Genomic DNA, 16,262 nt, shown 5'->3' on the forward strand with positions numbered 1-16,262 from the left:
CCTTTCCAGGACGTGGAGGAGCAGTGGGCCCGCTGGGTAATTGGGGGAATTCCGAGTACAAGATTATTTATCATCCAGCAAAACTACACAGTAATGCCAATGCCTTCTCCAGGGCTAGCAATGTTTCTTCAAAACAAGCAGCAATCTGATGAGAATATTCCTCAGGGAATTACAGGCCCAAAAGTGCGTATAGTACATGAGGCCCCGACCTTCTGTAGTGCCCAGTTAGGAATAAGAGATGAGTATACTCAGATGACCACATATCAATACTTTGGCCTCATGTAATGTTGGTCTTTCAACAGCATTCTTAATATACACCCTTTTCACTAAAATTAGGGGGTTGTTTATGCAAGAAATTGCCGTGCCTGTTATTCTGGTAATTGTAGTCAACTCAAAGTAATTTGCGTTACTAAATAGTTATGTGTCTATGTTTAAGGATGCATAGTGTACTGTTATAGAGGAACCAGGCCAGGGCTACAGAGAACTACAGAGAACATCTCATGATCTTGAGGCAAACTTCCAGTATCATAAAATGAGAACTCTGGGTGCAGAATAAGCCAAAAAGCATGGGATTTGCCAAAACCTGCAGAGCATGTATGAGTCCATTAAGAGTGACAGATGTGCTTTGTCGGCGAGGGCCACTGGAGTGAGGCCAAGTTGTCCTTTCAATCAACTCAAACCCTTCTCTTCTTCTTTGGCAGTCATGAACTCCACCTTCAGGGTCCAGAGGAGATGAACAGACAAATCCACCAATTAAATCTAGCCAACGTCAGCCTCCTGGTTTCCAGTTTGGTCGCAAACCAAATTGGAAAGGATCCTTCGTCGAAAAGAGATTTCTGGAAGAACAGTGAGAACCCGAGACCCATCAGCCTCGAAGCGACCCTTCTCTCTGAGGATATGACTGTATTCTGTTCGCAGCAACAGGACGACCATCCAGTGAAAGTGGACGTCCAGCACACCTCCTGTCTGGTCCCAAGATTATTGGAAGTCTCCATAGCGACTCGTGAACCGACTTGGTGATGTGAATGAGCCTGAAGTGAATACAGGTGACTGATTGCAAGCATGAGACTTTGTATCAGACACAAAAGACCAAGTAGATCCGTTAATGGAGCGTCTTGCAGCAGCTCAGCCTCCTTTTGGTAAAAGGAAATAATGTGCACACCACATGATATTTGGCACTGACTGATATTTTATATCTCATTAATCTAGAAGCCAAAGGATCTTCAGTTGTACAGTTATTATTCAGGAGGAAACAGTTTGTGTGAGCTGTGTGGTTTGTGTGGAAAGTGAGTCCTTTTTTCTTTTGTACTTGTAATGATGATTTAAGGAGGTGCATTTGCTGTGAAAGGGATCGCCGAAAACCTGAAATATTCACTAATGAGTAAAGATGTGGATGTTTAATTTTGACGTGTTTTACCAAGTTTGTAAAATAAACTATTTTAATGCACACAAAACTAGTTAGCATTAGTTATGTCGGGAAATTGACTTGACTTTATTTATTTGATGTGGACAGCACCGTGGCATTTAAATTCATAGCATACATTTATGCACAAAAAAACTAATTTCCAACACGCTTTCCCGCAGGAGGTTTTATATAAAAGAAATACGATAAAATAGAAATGATTACATCCACAGATACATACATGGATACATACACAAAGTAAACATTTGTGACAGGTGTGTTAAATGTGTGAACAATGTTGTTTTTCTCTTAACCATAATTTAAGACCCTTATTACAAACGTTAAAATTGTATTGTACTTTAGGCCCGTGTGTTAACTCTACTTCACAAATAATTCTGATGCACACAAAATAGTTCCTTTTACATTTTTGTTTTGTGGATTTGTAGTACATTTCTTTAAAACATTACTGATATCAGAAAATATATTTATGAATCTCATTTTTGAATATGACTGGATTATTTTAACAAATTATGATAACTGCTGTGCGCATTGAAAAACACTTTTGTGGAGTCCTTCAATAAATAAATCAAAAATACATTTGTGAATCCCTCTGTGTGCAATTATTAATATTGAAACGGCCCCAAAAAGAAAAAAATGGTCCTCATAGTTTCATTCTGTGCCGCTTTTAGTTGTGACAGAACCTGGCGGCCTGTGGCGTGTGAGGCGCCGCTGTGTGCATGCGGACACATTGTAGCGCGTACCAAGGGACTGGCAGCGGCAGCTGGATGCACCGACTAGATTTTAGAACAACACCCTCCTCAACAAGCCAGCAGATCATCCTTAGCTTAGCAAGGATTTGCAACTGACCCCAATTTTGTCTCATGCTGGAAATGTAAATAGCAGCTTTGCTCCAGTTTGCATGACTGCTGCTGGAGTCCTGGAATGCTGAAGTTTATCTTGGCTCCTACCAGATAAATAAATGAGGACGTACAATAGATAATCTATTATATATGCTAACTCGAGTGCTAATTAAAGGACAGCGCAGATCATTCAGGCTATTTTTGTGCAGTGTTTGTTTTCCAGCTTGTTTAATTGCCACTGTTGAAATATATGACTTGGCAATCTACTACCTGCCGGATCTACCAACATATTTTACCACTAACGAGGATTTTGGGGTCTGCAGATGCAAGAATGACCTTCAAGCTTAGTGGCGGTAATGCAGATGTTTCATTACAACAAAACATGGAACAAAGTTCTTGACGCGATACTTTTTTCTTTGCTAAAACAGCTTTCTGTACGAGCCAAACTGTGAGTGTAAACGCACAAAAAAGATGTGCTGACGCTGTGAGGGCTTCGCTGCAGACGTGCATGAACGTCTTTGTGGATTACAGATAGTCATAACAGTTTCTGCTCCAGCTGTTTTATTTTCCGGACAGAAGCTCTTTGGATGCCTGCCAGTGGGCACTGCAGTACAGCGTGTGTCAATTGAAATCAAAGTCTCTGTGCATCAATTGTGCACATTACAGGAAATTGCCCTTTCGGTCCAGATGATGGCCGTGGCCACTGATAACAATCTCGCAGAGTGCATCAATAATGCAAAGTCTTATCAGCGCTCTTCTGGACCTGTCTGGAGATAAACGGAGCGATGTGAGGGCTCTATTGGGCATTGAGAGTTATCTCTGAAGGTAACTAACTGCACAGACAAACTTTTAATTATCGGCAGCACAGACAGAATAAACAATTTTGCAGAAGATATCAAAGTTGACAGGTTTGTTTCCAGGGGCTGTTGCCAATAACGGTTCAGAATCCCCCCCCTCCTCCGTTCAATTGATTGAAGCCCTTGAATTGCTGTAATATTCCTGTTTATACGTTTATTCTTAATCTGACTACCTCTGCATTACTTTACCTTCCAACAGGCTGTTATATGGATTTAATGACAAGATTTGCACAAGCCCTCTGCCCTTGCTATACATCAGACTTGTACTACTGCTTTCTGTTTGTTATTTAGACAAGACAACTCATTTATGTCTGCCTAATGTCCTGCTAAAGCTATCTGCAGTCAAGTATTAAGATATCAGCATTTTTATCAGCAGATAAGTACCAGAGAACCTAATGGAGGATGTGAATCTTATCACTGTAACAAATGTTTCTGCAAACTGACAGTAACCTACTGGCAGCTGTTTGTTTTTTCACCATGTTACTACTGTAAATTATAATATATTACTGTTAATTTCCTTACAGTATTCTACAGTAGTAGGTGATGTGTGGATTGTAATACTGCTAACTTGCTATTATTACACTATTTCTACAATGTGTTCAACAAAATGATGATAATGCAGCTTTCCTAGACTTAACAAATGTTACTGGATCCAATGGATCCAACTCTGATAGTGAAAATAGTAATTTAATTGGATTTCAAGTACGACTGGGGATAAGGTTTATTGTCATTCTGCAACACAGTTGCACAACAAAATGCCCTTGAAGTCCAACAAGAAAAACATGACAAACAACAAACCAGAAACTGCAGGTTCCTGCTTAGTTTTTGATTACACCATGAGAAATGTTAACAGAAGCAACTGAACAATTGAGTGGAGAGACAACATGGCTGGTATCGTTATATAATAATAATATGCCTTCACTGATGTAAATACAGAGTCCACCTCTTCTCGCCCCATCCGTCCTGAATTCTGTCCTGTGGTACGATGGAGCTGGTTCTCTCTCACAGTCTCCCACCTCCTGTGGCTGGGATATAGCCTCCATTTCATTATCCTGTCACCATAGGGGAAGCGCCTCAGATCATAGCCGCACTAGATTAGCTTCCATTTGGCTCTCCTCTCGGGGTGGTCCACTTTCCGTGGCATTTGGTGCTGCTGCTCTGGCTGGCTGGTCGGAGGATGCCGTGGGCGGTGATCGTCTCAAGGCTCCGCTGCACTTTATCCAATCCCCATGTTTCATTCAGAAGGCCATTAATCCTGAGATGTCTCTGCGTGTTCTTTTTATTTGAATTCCCTTCAAATAAGCGCTGCGACCTGCTTTGAAAACAAGCAATGACCTCCGGTTCTAACGTGTGAAGCTAATACGTAATGTCTAAAAGCTTTATGGTCTCAATCTCTAGTTTCAAGTCTTCTTCCATACAACATGATGCTCATTTAGTGAAGTATGGTGTCTTTTAAAGTAAAATAAACCATAAAGAGGAGTATGCTTTAGGGCCGGAACTGTATACGCCGTCTCCTCCACATACCAAATATGGTAACTTCTACTCATTACATACAGTCTATGTTTGGCAACACATTGACCAAAATTGATTTTTATCTCAGGTGACAATTTGACTAAATTAGTCAAACTGGACCTTGAGGGGAATTGTCCCCATTTAAACTGTTCAAACTGACACACGTACACTAATATACTAATATTCATTGTTATTTCTGGGATCTCTTTTCAGAAACTCCTTTGAACCTGAAGTGTGTCACATCTCACAAACACTTCCTATTTTTACAGTGCCGAGTTTATCTTCAAAGGAGGAGACTAAATGTCTGACTAACAGTGAAGATGAACTTGCCCAAAATAGCAAATCAGTCGCTGAAAAACATTTTCTCACTGTAGGTGCATATTGCGAATTGATATCCACGCTGTGCCTGTGGGACGTGGAAGCGAACTGAACATGTGGAAAACAGAAATAGCGACAAGAAGTGAGAACAACAACGGTGTGCTGCGGGGCAGATTGAGAACGTTGGGAATATGAGGCTGTGGAATTAATTTGATCCGTAAGAAAGGATGCCGATATCCGCTAACAGGCTCTGAAAGCTGAGCCGCATTCATTTCAAATGTGTCGACAACGGGACAAGGAAGTGAACATGCTATATATTACAACTAGAGTTGTAAACAAGTGTGTGTGAAAAATAAAAATAGAATATATTTTCTTTTGCGTCCATGGATATGCGTGCTTTTGTCCATCTGAATATCCTCAGAGTGAGCAATTCTGCATAAAGACACTGGTTCTGGGGCTAAACACAAAGCTGTGCTTCACACCCATAAAGCAACTCAGTGAATCCCTGCGGGGTGGAGAGACATATGGCCTGTGCACCAGTTGGACAGCAGCTCCAGTCCCGGGGTTCACTAACAGTTCCTTCTTTTCATATAAACTGAGCCACACATCACATGGCACCTCAGTCAGTTACCTCTAATGCATGTTTTATGTTCAGGAGTTGCACAGCGGACTGCTCCTACTCAGCATATTGTTCTGTAGGACAACGACCGAGTAATGGAGTGTGTCAAACCAGGCAGCGTGCTGAGCAATTAGCAGAAGTGGGTCTGTGTACAGTACTGAGGGAGAATTGAGCTGTCGGCCAATACGTTGATGTATGTGCTCATCACCCGGCTTAATAGAACAATATATTGTGAAGGTGTTGAATGAACATGAAGCCAAACTCCACTTCCATTAGCTTTGCTTTCATTCAAAGTTAGTGTGTCTCCATGTGCAATTGATTATTTTGAAGTATGTCTGCATTCTGCTGTCAGGTAGCTGTTCTGTTTATGCATTTCATGCTGCTCAGTGTTGCAGCATTTATTGAAGTGTTAAATCTGACCGTGCCGTATCATTAAATGTTTAAGATCGGCAGTTGAGGGTGTGGGGGAGATCAGTCAGTGCAGACTTCACTGACGTGCTGGAGTTTTTAAAAATCACACAAAATAAATAGTTTCCTGTTCAACGACACTTTTTCATTCAATGGCTGATGCAGAACCACAGGCTGTGGCTAATGGGATGAGTGGTCGTCCTGCGACAGCAAGGGTAGCGGTTCGATCCCTGGTCTTCCCATCATTCGCATGTCGAAGTGTTCTTGAGCAAGACCCCCAGCAGCCCACTAAAGATGGGTTAAATGCAGCGACCCAATTGTATGTATTTATGTAAAATGACAAATAGTAAAGTTAAAGTGCTGTGTTTGGCTAACCGCTAACAGAAGTACCAGGACACATACAACTCAACCACTGCTCAACCAAACAACTTGTTAAGTTTACTCTGTGTTTTGGTAGAATTGCAAGTACATTGTACTACTTTTTGAGTGTGAATGAAGTCTGCTGATTCAAAGCACTGGTGTATGTATTCGATCACACAATACAGCGGTGGTCATGCACCCTTTTAGTAAAGTTGCGCTTTGTACCAGGTCGTACGCTTTTGTTTCTTGATATCTAGTTGGGCATTTTAACTAGGGCTGGGCAAAGTTGAAAAAATTAACTGATTAATCCCATGATTTTTCTGCGATTAAAAACGCATTATGTGCCAAATTCAATGACGAAGTAAAAACTAGCATTTTAACGGCGTTAAAAGATTGCCAGATTAACGCTCCGTTAACCCGTTAATCTGCCCAGCCCCAATTTTAACATGTGGGTCTACCAGGATTGACTTAATTTTGAAAATACAGTTTGAGGAACTTCAGTTTTGGTACTTCCACACTGGCTTCATTTTCCAGAACTGGTCATTGCCGCTAAGCAAGCGTTCACACCAGGGAAGGAGTATTGGCTAATAGGTACAAGTCAAACTATACAACGGTATCACATGAAAAGACCCAGCCCGGGTCTAAGAGAGACTAGTAGAACCGCCATGAGAGTCAAACACTTTCATAAATGCTTAATGAAACAGGTAATTACAAATCAACACGGGCAGTTTCACCAACTGTTTGGGAACTAAGCACATGAAGAGTGAATCATACAGCAACAGCAGATGTACAGACAAAGCCAAACAATATAGACAAAGAGGCTTATTGTGTGGCTCCTCTTAAGGAGGAAACATCACATTTCTAGAGCAGAAAGACTACAGACAGTCATGTTATCAGCTGTGCTCCATTCTACAACACTGTTAAACACATTGTTCATGTGCAACTGCAGACTATTTATACATATGGTACAGTATATAAGAATGCAAGTCCTAGACCTTATGAAACAATAAATGACAATAATTTCTCTTCTGCTTTTTGATTGTGTTCAGCATTCATTATTCAGGCTGCTGTCAAATGCTGACTTGAGTTTTCTCTTTACAACATGGTCTGGCAAGTGAAAGGCGTGCCAGCAAGCACACAACAGCCAAAGTAATAGCGAAGGAAGAACAAAATGATTGCAGACTTTCAACATCCTGTCTTCTCTTCTCTGCCATCAGGAAGACGACTTTGTGTGTTAAAGTGCTACACCAAATGCTTGAAGCTTTCGTTTGTTTCAGCCCTCGTCACACTGCTGAACTTTTATGCCAAATCTTAGTGCAATGTAATAATGTACCATAAATGCACACACATTTTTAGCACGATTGCTTTTTTCTGTTGTCAGCGTCAAATGTATAGTGAAATGTCTCTTGTGTTTTAAACTCAGACTGTATATAGGAAGCGGACATAGTTGAACAAGACATTTTCCCCTCGTTGGCCTGGACTCCATTGTTAATTTAATGTAAATCCCATTAGTCTAGTAAGAACATTTAGTGTAGTATTAATGGTGTAAGAGTCCAGTTAAGGATGGATGAGGGGTCAAAGAAACACAGGACTTTCTTCAAGGAGACTGGTGTTGGTGTCCCATCATGCCAAAGTAGAAATAGATGTTCAAATTGGTCATGGGTCTTGTTAGTCACGTGACACCAGATTCAAACTGGATGCAGAAGCCACGATTTTCAGGGAAGCTTTGCAGTTTGTGTTTCAAAAGTAAACTAACGGGAACATTTTGTTATGCTTGCCTTACTATTTCTCTTCTAATGTGTGTCTTTATGTGTGCAAAATGATTGCTCCATTAAGAAGCTATTAGGTGTAATATTTTGTTTTTCTGCAGTGGTACCCAAATTGCCTATCGTTAATTGCATCCGTTCAATTTCATACCTGACATTTTATCAGCAGCAGCCTATTTTTGATTGTCATTTCCTACCACACGCTCCTTCCTCTAACTACTACTTACGTCTCAAAATGAGCCTCTGATTCTGCGTCAGCGGTTACATTATGTATCCAGGTTTGAGTTCATACAGGTGGGATTTTTCTCCAATTCATTATGATGATAATGATAATAAATGTCATAGCACTTTAGATGAAAGAGTTTACAAGGTGCATTATTGAAAGGTGCAAACACAGGTCTAGCGCTTACACAGCAACTCATACAAATAAAAAGAGGATGAACAAACACAGAAATTTGTGTATGAAAACCACAAAATACAGCAAATAAGATGAAAAGGTATATGACCTTAAAATGGACACAGACCAATAGGTACGTCAGCAATGTAACATGTAACAGGTTGTGGTTACAACTGGGTACACAAAACACCCACATATACACATTATGGCAGAAAAAACAATCATATCATGCGATACACACCAGATGTGTATAAAATGGAGCAAAAACAGCACCGACGTGATGTGCTTTTCTTCTCTTTTCTCCAAATCTCTTGTTGTTTTGTCATTTTGGCTTTGCGTCCGTCATTGAGTTACATTACTTTAAAAACTGAGACACACACACACACACACACACACACACACACACACACACACACACATTGTGATAGATGTAATTACCAATACAGTTACAGAATATAACATCAGAAAGAGAACGTTATCAAACCAAAGTATGCTTTTAAACTCGACAGTTCTGAAAGTCATTTCATGTCATCCCATTACAACGGCAACCATTGTAGTTAAATAACATATTATCAATATGAAATGAAAATGACTCCCACTGGGGTATTCTGTTATTCTCATGTAATCACTATGGTTATCCATAGCTGCACTTACAATACAGAGCTTTCTCAAAGACTAGGTCAAATATGAGAACATTTCTCTGCAGAACAGTTCTCAATTCATCACAGATGTCTCACAGTGAGGGCGATTCCCTTCGTGGATTTAAGCTCTGCCTCTGTTCTTTTCATAATTACAAGAAAAGTCCTAAATAGACCCGTGCATTAATAATCGCCATGCGCCCGCACTGTACAGATCAGTGTGCCGTGACGCCGGCTCCGACTGTAGTGAAGGATCCACAGGAATGTGTAAATGTGGAAGTCTCAGTTCAAGGTTGAATCTGTAGCTACTCTCACACACTGTTCACGTAAAGTGAGTGATTGCATGTATTACTCAATGAAGTTAAGTAGTAGTTCAAGCTCCATCATCACATATAGTTGTGTTGCCACCCGCTTCCTGAAGATTTCCTCAGTTAATGGGTTTTTGGCATAGCTGTGTGAGAACCATGTCCGTCTTGTGCGGCGGACACTTGGATACGGAGCGCTGCTCGACCTCCTCTCCATTTCCTCTTCAAGAAGGTGCACAATCCCCAGTGTATCCCCCTTCTCTTGGCCCTGCAGCATCACTCCTCCTCTGACTCTCTTCAGAGACCTCTGGCTCATTCATAATTAATGGGCCACGTATAAAAAGGTGAGGTGGAAGCACCCCTGGAGAGCGGGCTTAAAACGGGCTTGTTGAAACAGAATGGTAATGTGAAAAAGGTATAAAAAGAGAATTAGAGTGTGCTGCTGCATGGGCTTGGTTCTGATTAGATCTTGAAGAGAAGCTGGAAAGGTAATCGCAATGGAGGCCATCAGGTCAACCCACATAATTCACTGTGAACAGAGAGCGATTGGTCCCACACGTCCTCTTGCGTCAAAGTAAATGCTCACAAGTGGGCGCTGCATTATGCTGTTTGAGTGCAGAGAGGCCGGAGGGATGGCCTCGTTTGTAGAATGTTTTTCCTGGGCTCATGTCTGTTGAGTACGTTGGCTAAGAGCAGCGATGGTTGCAGTTTTTCCTCACTGGCCAAACTGTTTATACAATACAAGATGTGCTACAGCAGCAAATGTGTTTGGAAGGGAAACGTTCATGAACTTGATACAGAACGAGTCAGTAAAATGTTCACTGACCTTGTATTGTTTTTTTATGATGCTATTTGCTTTTTGCAATATAAAATCTGCCATTATTTATGTTTTTTATGGTTGTTGAAACACTTGCATCACTCGGTTATTGTTAGGGACAGACTGGTTGTTGTAAACCGCACGCTGGACCTTGAACTCTGGGGTCGACACGACCACCTCGTGGTGTAAAGAGCATGTTGTGTTCCCTCACAGCGGACACACAGGGAACAGACTGAAAGTCAACTCTTTTCTTCAGCAAATTCAAAGAAGCACATTGTTCCTACTTGTCAGGAGGTGGTTTAAGGGAGGACCCAAACGCCGTCGCAAAAGTAATTTTAATCCAAAAACTCAGGCTTCCAAAAAAAACACTAAGCTAACACAGAGGTCTACAGAACACTGCCAGAGGCACAAACAGCAGCACGAACACACAGTAACACACCACACGAGGCCAACGAGGGGACAGGGTTTAAATACAAGAGGAGGTAACGAGGCACAGGTGGAAACAATGAGGGCAGCACAGGTGAAGGAAATACACAATCAGGAACCAGGCAGTGCAGGGACACAGAGGACACAAAACTACAAAATAAAACAGGAAACAGGAACCAGAAATTCCTATCCTGACACTACTAGTCAGGGACGTCTTCTCTATATACGCTTGTTACATAAATAGTGTCTTTTCAATATACACTTCTATCTTCACAGGAAGTTAGTCAGGCAACAAAAGGACTCATCCATCCTCACCCAACCCAAGCTGAGACCGGGTTGCCACCTTGGATTAAGCGGGAGTTAATCATGTTTGAGTCTGTCTGTGTCTGTCTGTCTCGCTCCTTTGGAGAAAGAAGAAATCAACCCTGCACTTTATTTCCGTGGACCTCCACTCGTTCAACAACGATGTATGCGGAAAGGCATATGGATAAACTATTAAACTAATTCAACCCCTGCGAGACAAATTCATATTGAGAGGTTTCATTCCATTACAGAGCAGATTTACACAATGGAAGCTAAACGTATTGCAATCATCATTTTCTGTTCGCCATTAATCCACACTGTTCGCTTAGCATAGACGTGTACTGAGACCATTGGTTTGTGGACTGGATTTTAGCCGTCACCGTATTGGTTTTGTCCGTCGCCATCATTGCAACAGGAAGTAGCATTTGAGGGCAGAGCTAAGTACAACCAAATGCTAAACTAGATGTTTTCTGGCGACCAAAAAGGTCACAATTAACTTTTATGACCTGAAAACTTTGTGAAAGGGTTCAAGTTTGAAGCAGAAAGGTCCCATGCTGGACAAACGGACATCATTTCCAAACAGGACGTTTCTATACATTAAAATGACATAATATTCTATTACAACAAATACAAGTCCCTTCACCAGCGAAGCTCCAGGAGTGCTGGCAATTATGGGAGTCCATCAAAGACAGGAGACGAGCACTGCGTTCGTCTCATCTGTCTGGGGGAATAGTTTCATCCGCCTCACACTAATAGCCCCCCTCTGGAAGGGAGCTAACAAGAAAACCCCTCAGCGGTTGTGTTTGCTGCTAATGACAGCGCCGGACACAAAAATAACGCCGTCTGGCATCGTGTGGAGTGGAGGTGGAGATTTATTTAATGATTATGCACAGCTGTCAAGCTGGCTAGCTCAAGTGTAACACATCAGACGCGTGTGTGTGTCTATGTGTAAATAGTATTTCCCCAGCTTGTGACTGAAATGCTGAGAAAAAGGAAGAATCTATGAAGGTTGTTACGTATACGAAGAAACCTGCAGACTCTCTGGGAACGGAAAGATGAGTTGGTGATGGGAGGAAGACTTGAAGGAGAGATGCACACCGGCCTTCTATTTCCCGGTTGAAGCAAAGCAGAGACAACACATCACTCTGGTCACTGATGGACAGATTGTGACTTCAGGAGGTCAGATTTTAACTGACACAGCACTGCTCTCCCATCGAGGCCCCTCCTCCTCCGCAAGCTCAGCTCCTGGCTGCATCAGCAGGGAACCATCAGTCATGCGGATCAAAGAGGAATCCATCATCATAACCGCAAAAAAAAAATAGAGAATAAAAAATACACACGCGGGGAATGAACGGGAACAGAATAGCACAGGGGAAGAGATGAGACAGATTTAAAGGAATTTCTGAGTAGCACTGTGACTGTAGTGGAACATCATCAGGGCAGTCATTTAGTGAAGTACATTCATGTTTTGCTTTTTAAATACAAATTTACACACCGAAAAATCATCAAATACAAGTCATAAAAAACAGGTGTATTAATATACCTCAGTCAAAAGAAGCAAAAATAGAGTGGCTTCAAGTCACTTAAATTAGAAAACAGTGTTATGTAACATGCATTACCCGCGGGCCACAGATTATAAAAGAGTCAGAGGGATTACTGCACTTGGCACCCATTTGGGTAAGGGCAGCGTGGCAGGGCTGAAAACACCGAATGAGCTTATTATCTGCTTTATCTTCACAGATGCAGTGTAATAGTGTGCTCGGAAAGGCTCATTCAAATGTTGCTCAGAGGGAAGAATATTCAAGAAAAACACGACATGTGGGTGGATACAAGGAAAAGCTGATTCCTGGAAATCTACCTGAGGGCATCACATTCGACATCTACATGAAACAGTGTGAACAGTGAGCAGGTTATGATCCGCTGTTACACGCTAGCTATGAGCGTCTGTGCATGAAAGCTAACGTGAGGAAATGAGTAGTTACAAGGCAAAGACACTGAGAGCTGAGCCTGGACATAGAAATGAAAATATTATATGTGCAAATGATATGAAATCATTGGATTACACTTTGTTGAAATTCCAAATTCCATGTATGAGCAATTTTACATGGCCATTAAAGCTGCATTCTGATTCGGCTTCTGATCGAACACGTGATTCAGATTGTTCAATTTTTCAGTTTTCTGCAGAATGTTATTTCTTTATAACAGGCCGCTCTATGTTCACAAAATCTATATAATTATTTGAAAAGCCTTATTTTCTGTCAGATTATTGATTTCTTGAGTAAGGAGCTGTGTAATAATAGCTCACATAGAGCGAGCTGGTTCCCTCCCAGGCCCTGATGGCTGTCTCTATGGGGGACAGTCTGCTGACTGGCTGGTCAAGTCCAACTCACAGCACACATGTTTGGATTTTGCTCTTCCAATTTCTGCTTTTATGGGAGCTGGTCTTTGCTTCCCTACTTATTTGAGGGAATATCCTACAGGTTCATTTACGTTTACATCTTCTTGGGTACACTTTCGCAAAAATAACTAAAACAAATGAATTTCATATGAGAGACGAGTCAGAGAAAATCTTTAACATATCAAACTACTTGAAGAAACGGAGCAAACATGGCGGCTCAGTTTATTCGTTTGAAGTTTGGCTGTCGTTTCTTTGAAGCACTGTACACATAATATTTTCATGGTGTGGATGCCAACTTAGTTATTGAGATTGTATTCTATTGTGTATTTATATTTATACATATATATAATTTGTATATATCCCTGTTCCTATATTTTATTTTGTGTGTTTAGTTTATTCCATTTGGTGTCTGTAAAGTGTTAGGCGCTACTCTGACAACAAATTTCCCCATCTATCTATCTATCTATCTATCTATCTATCTATCTATCTATCTATCTATCTATCTATCTATCTATCTATCTATCTATCTATCTATCTATCTATCCATCTCTCTATCTAGATCGTTAGTAGAGGGTGAAAGGACAATACTCCCCCCCTCCCACACACACCTTGTCACATGAACACTTGATCAATGGCCTCATGACGTCACTTTTTAACACACTTGGTACTGTTTGGGGCCATTTTTTGCCATTTTTCACAGGTTCAACCTAACGTTGTGCAAATACGTGATGTACATTAAGTACATTACTAATTTACTTGATGAGAAAATATCATGGTTCTGCTTAAACTTGAGTTTAGTGTGTGATTAAGTTAACTTTGTAGTAGGCGGTATGGATGACAGTAGTATGTTACATGATAAAGAAATCAATCAAGTTTATGTCTCACTCGTCTCACTCACTCAGTGGTGTACTTGGTGACAATACTGTTTGGCCCACCCATCCACCACAGCGTCCTTTCTCTCTCTCTAAAAATGACATCCTCATGCAACAGAACAGCATTGTGAATACGGTTTCGAGGTTGCTTTAGATGTACGGTATCACAAATGAGTTTCAAATGAGTCTCTAAGAAGTCTGTGTACGAAGGAAGTCAGCTTGGTGGATGGTCAAACATCCATCCCATTTTCACTCTCAACGTGCCAAACAACGCAGGTAAGTGGGTGACACTCATATATTGTGTGTATGTTTGTACAGTGTGTACGGTTTGCTGAAAACGTACGCCTCAGTTTTCCGATGATAGCCAGCAACAGGTGTCAATTTATTTCCGTTGCATACAATCCAGAGAAACCTCCGTCTCCAGAAGGAAACAACTTGTGAAGGATCTGTTCTTGGGGTTAAAAACACGACAGAAGTGCCGTTACTGGTTCATGTGGGAAGGAACAGCAGCCTCCTGGCTAAAGGATCGCTTTAGTTTACAGCTGCAGCCAGAGAAAATGTGTTTTGTGTGTTGGTAGGTAATTGAATATGCACTTTAGTGGTATGGGATTGTGGTATGGGAGACACAACAATGAGACAAAAGTCATGTTTACATTCACTGGTACTCACCCAAACACATTGCGTGTATCTTCGATGTCTTGAAGGCTTTTTCCTTCCCCATAAAACATTGATTGCAGTTTGAAACCGGCCTTTTCGGCATCTTTGCTTTTAGCTTGCAGTCTTCCTCTTCGTTGCCCATTCGGTGTGCACCATAAAACAATTAAACAGCTTAAGTGTGTTGTACACCCTGTGGTTATCCTGCACTAAGCGCACAGCATCAGAAATGCACAGTTGTTGCTGTACACATGCAAACTTCCTGCTGACATTTTCGCCGTCCGGCTGTTGGACAGCGACACGCTCGCCAAACACCTTTCATGCATGAAAAGGTTGCGTCTCCCACTCTCTCGAACCGGACACGCGCTTTCAAGTGAAGGCGAGCCGTGGCCTTCAGAGTGCTCCGTGGTAGGCCGACCGAAGAGCAGGCTTTTACTTATTGATGTAGAGATTCACGGGGCAGCGTGTCGCACCCCGGCTGCAAGCTGTTGGATTGTGAACAGCTGACGGCCGCTGCACCAGCACTGCCTCACAGTGAGGAACAAGCCTCCTAAAACCTACCCGGCCACAGGATGTCTTCCAGGCACGTCTCGAGCTTTTCATCTTGAAATGCACCTGCGCTCCAACGCCGCTTGCAGGTAATATCCAGTTGGAGTCGGCTTCCTGCACGTAACACCAACGTCGATGCTTGATGACTGACGGCTAACCCTGTCATGAGAATACATTTGGACGTTTTCGTTTTCTCATATAATAACACCACATGACTGCCTTGAGTAATAGGGTGAGTACAGTACCAAGACCTTTTCTATAAATGCCAAGAACAGAGACTTCTCATCCGAGCAGCAGAACACCCAGGACATTGCTTGTGACCTCGCTGCAGCAGTGGGAAGAGAAGAAAGTCCTTCTGAAAGACACATTGGCCATTAAACACTATGGAAGCCCATTTGCGCAACAACAAAAAATAAAAAAAAAAAGCCATAATTATGAGATAATAAAGTCAAAATTATTAATGACTTAATTATCTCATAAGTATGACTTTTGAATTTATTTTTGTGGCATAAATGGGCGAACATAAAATACAGTGTTTGCTTTTTATTTTTCTTCAACTACACACTGCAATTGCTACACATTACGTGGACGTTCTATCATATGCGGCTGATGTTTTCTTTCGAATATAAAATGATCATCAGAACTCTGTTATTCTGAGTTATTCTGTCTACATATAACATTGCAGTTATTGTGGATTATTTACTGTTTTTAATTACTGATGGTTTTTATTGCTTATTTGTCTAATTATAATACTTGTTTTGATCTCGATGATAAAGACTTGCTTCTTTTTACGATGTCTCT

Source organism: Clinocottus analis, unplaced genomic scaffold (genome assembly GCF_023055335.1).
Source record: "Clinocottus analis isolate CAN_PGR_092001 unplaced genomic scaffold, fCliAna1.0.p SCAF_12, whole genome shotgun sequence".
In the NCBI taxonomy this organism is placed as follows: Eukaryota; Metazoa; Chordata; class Actinopteri; order Perciformes; family Cottidae; genus Clinocottus; species Clinocottus analis.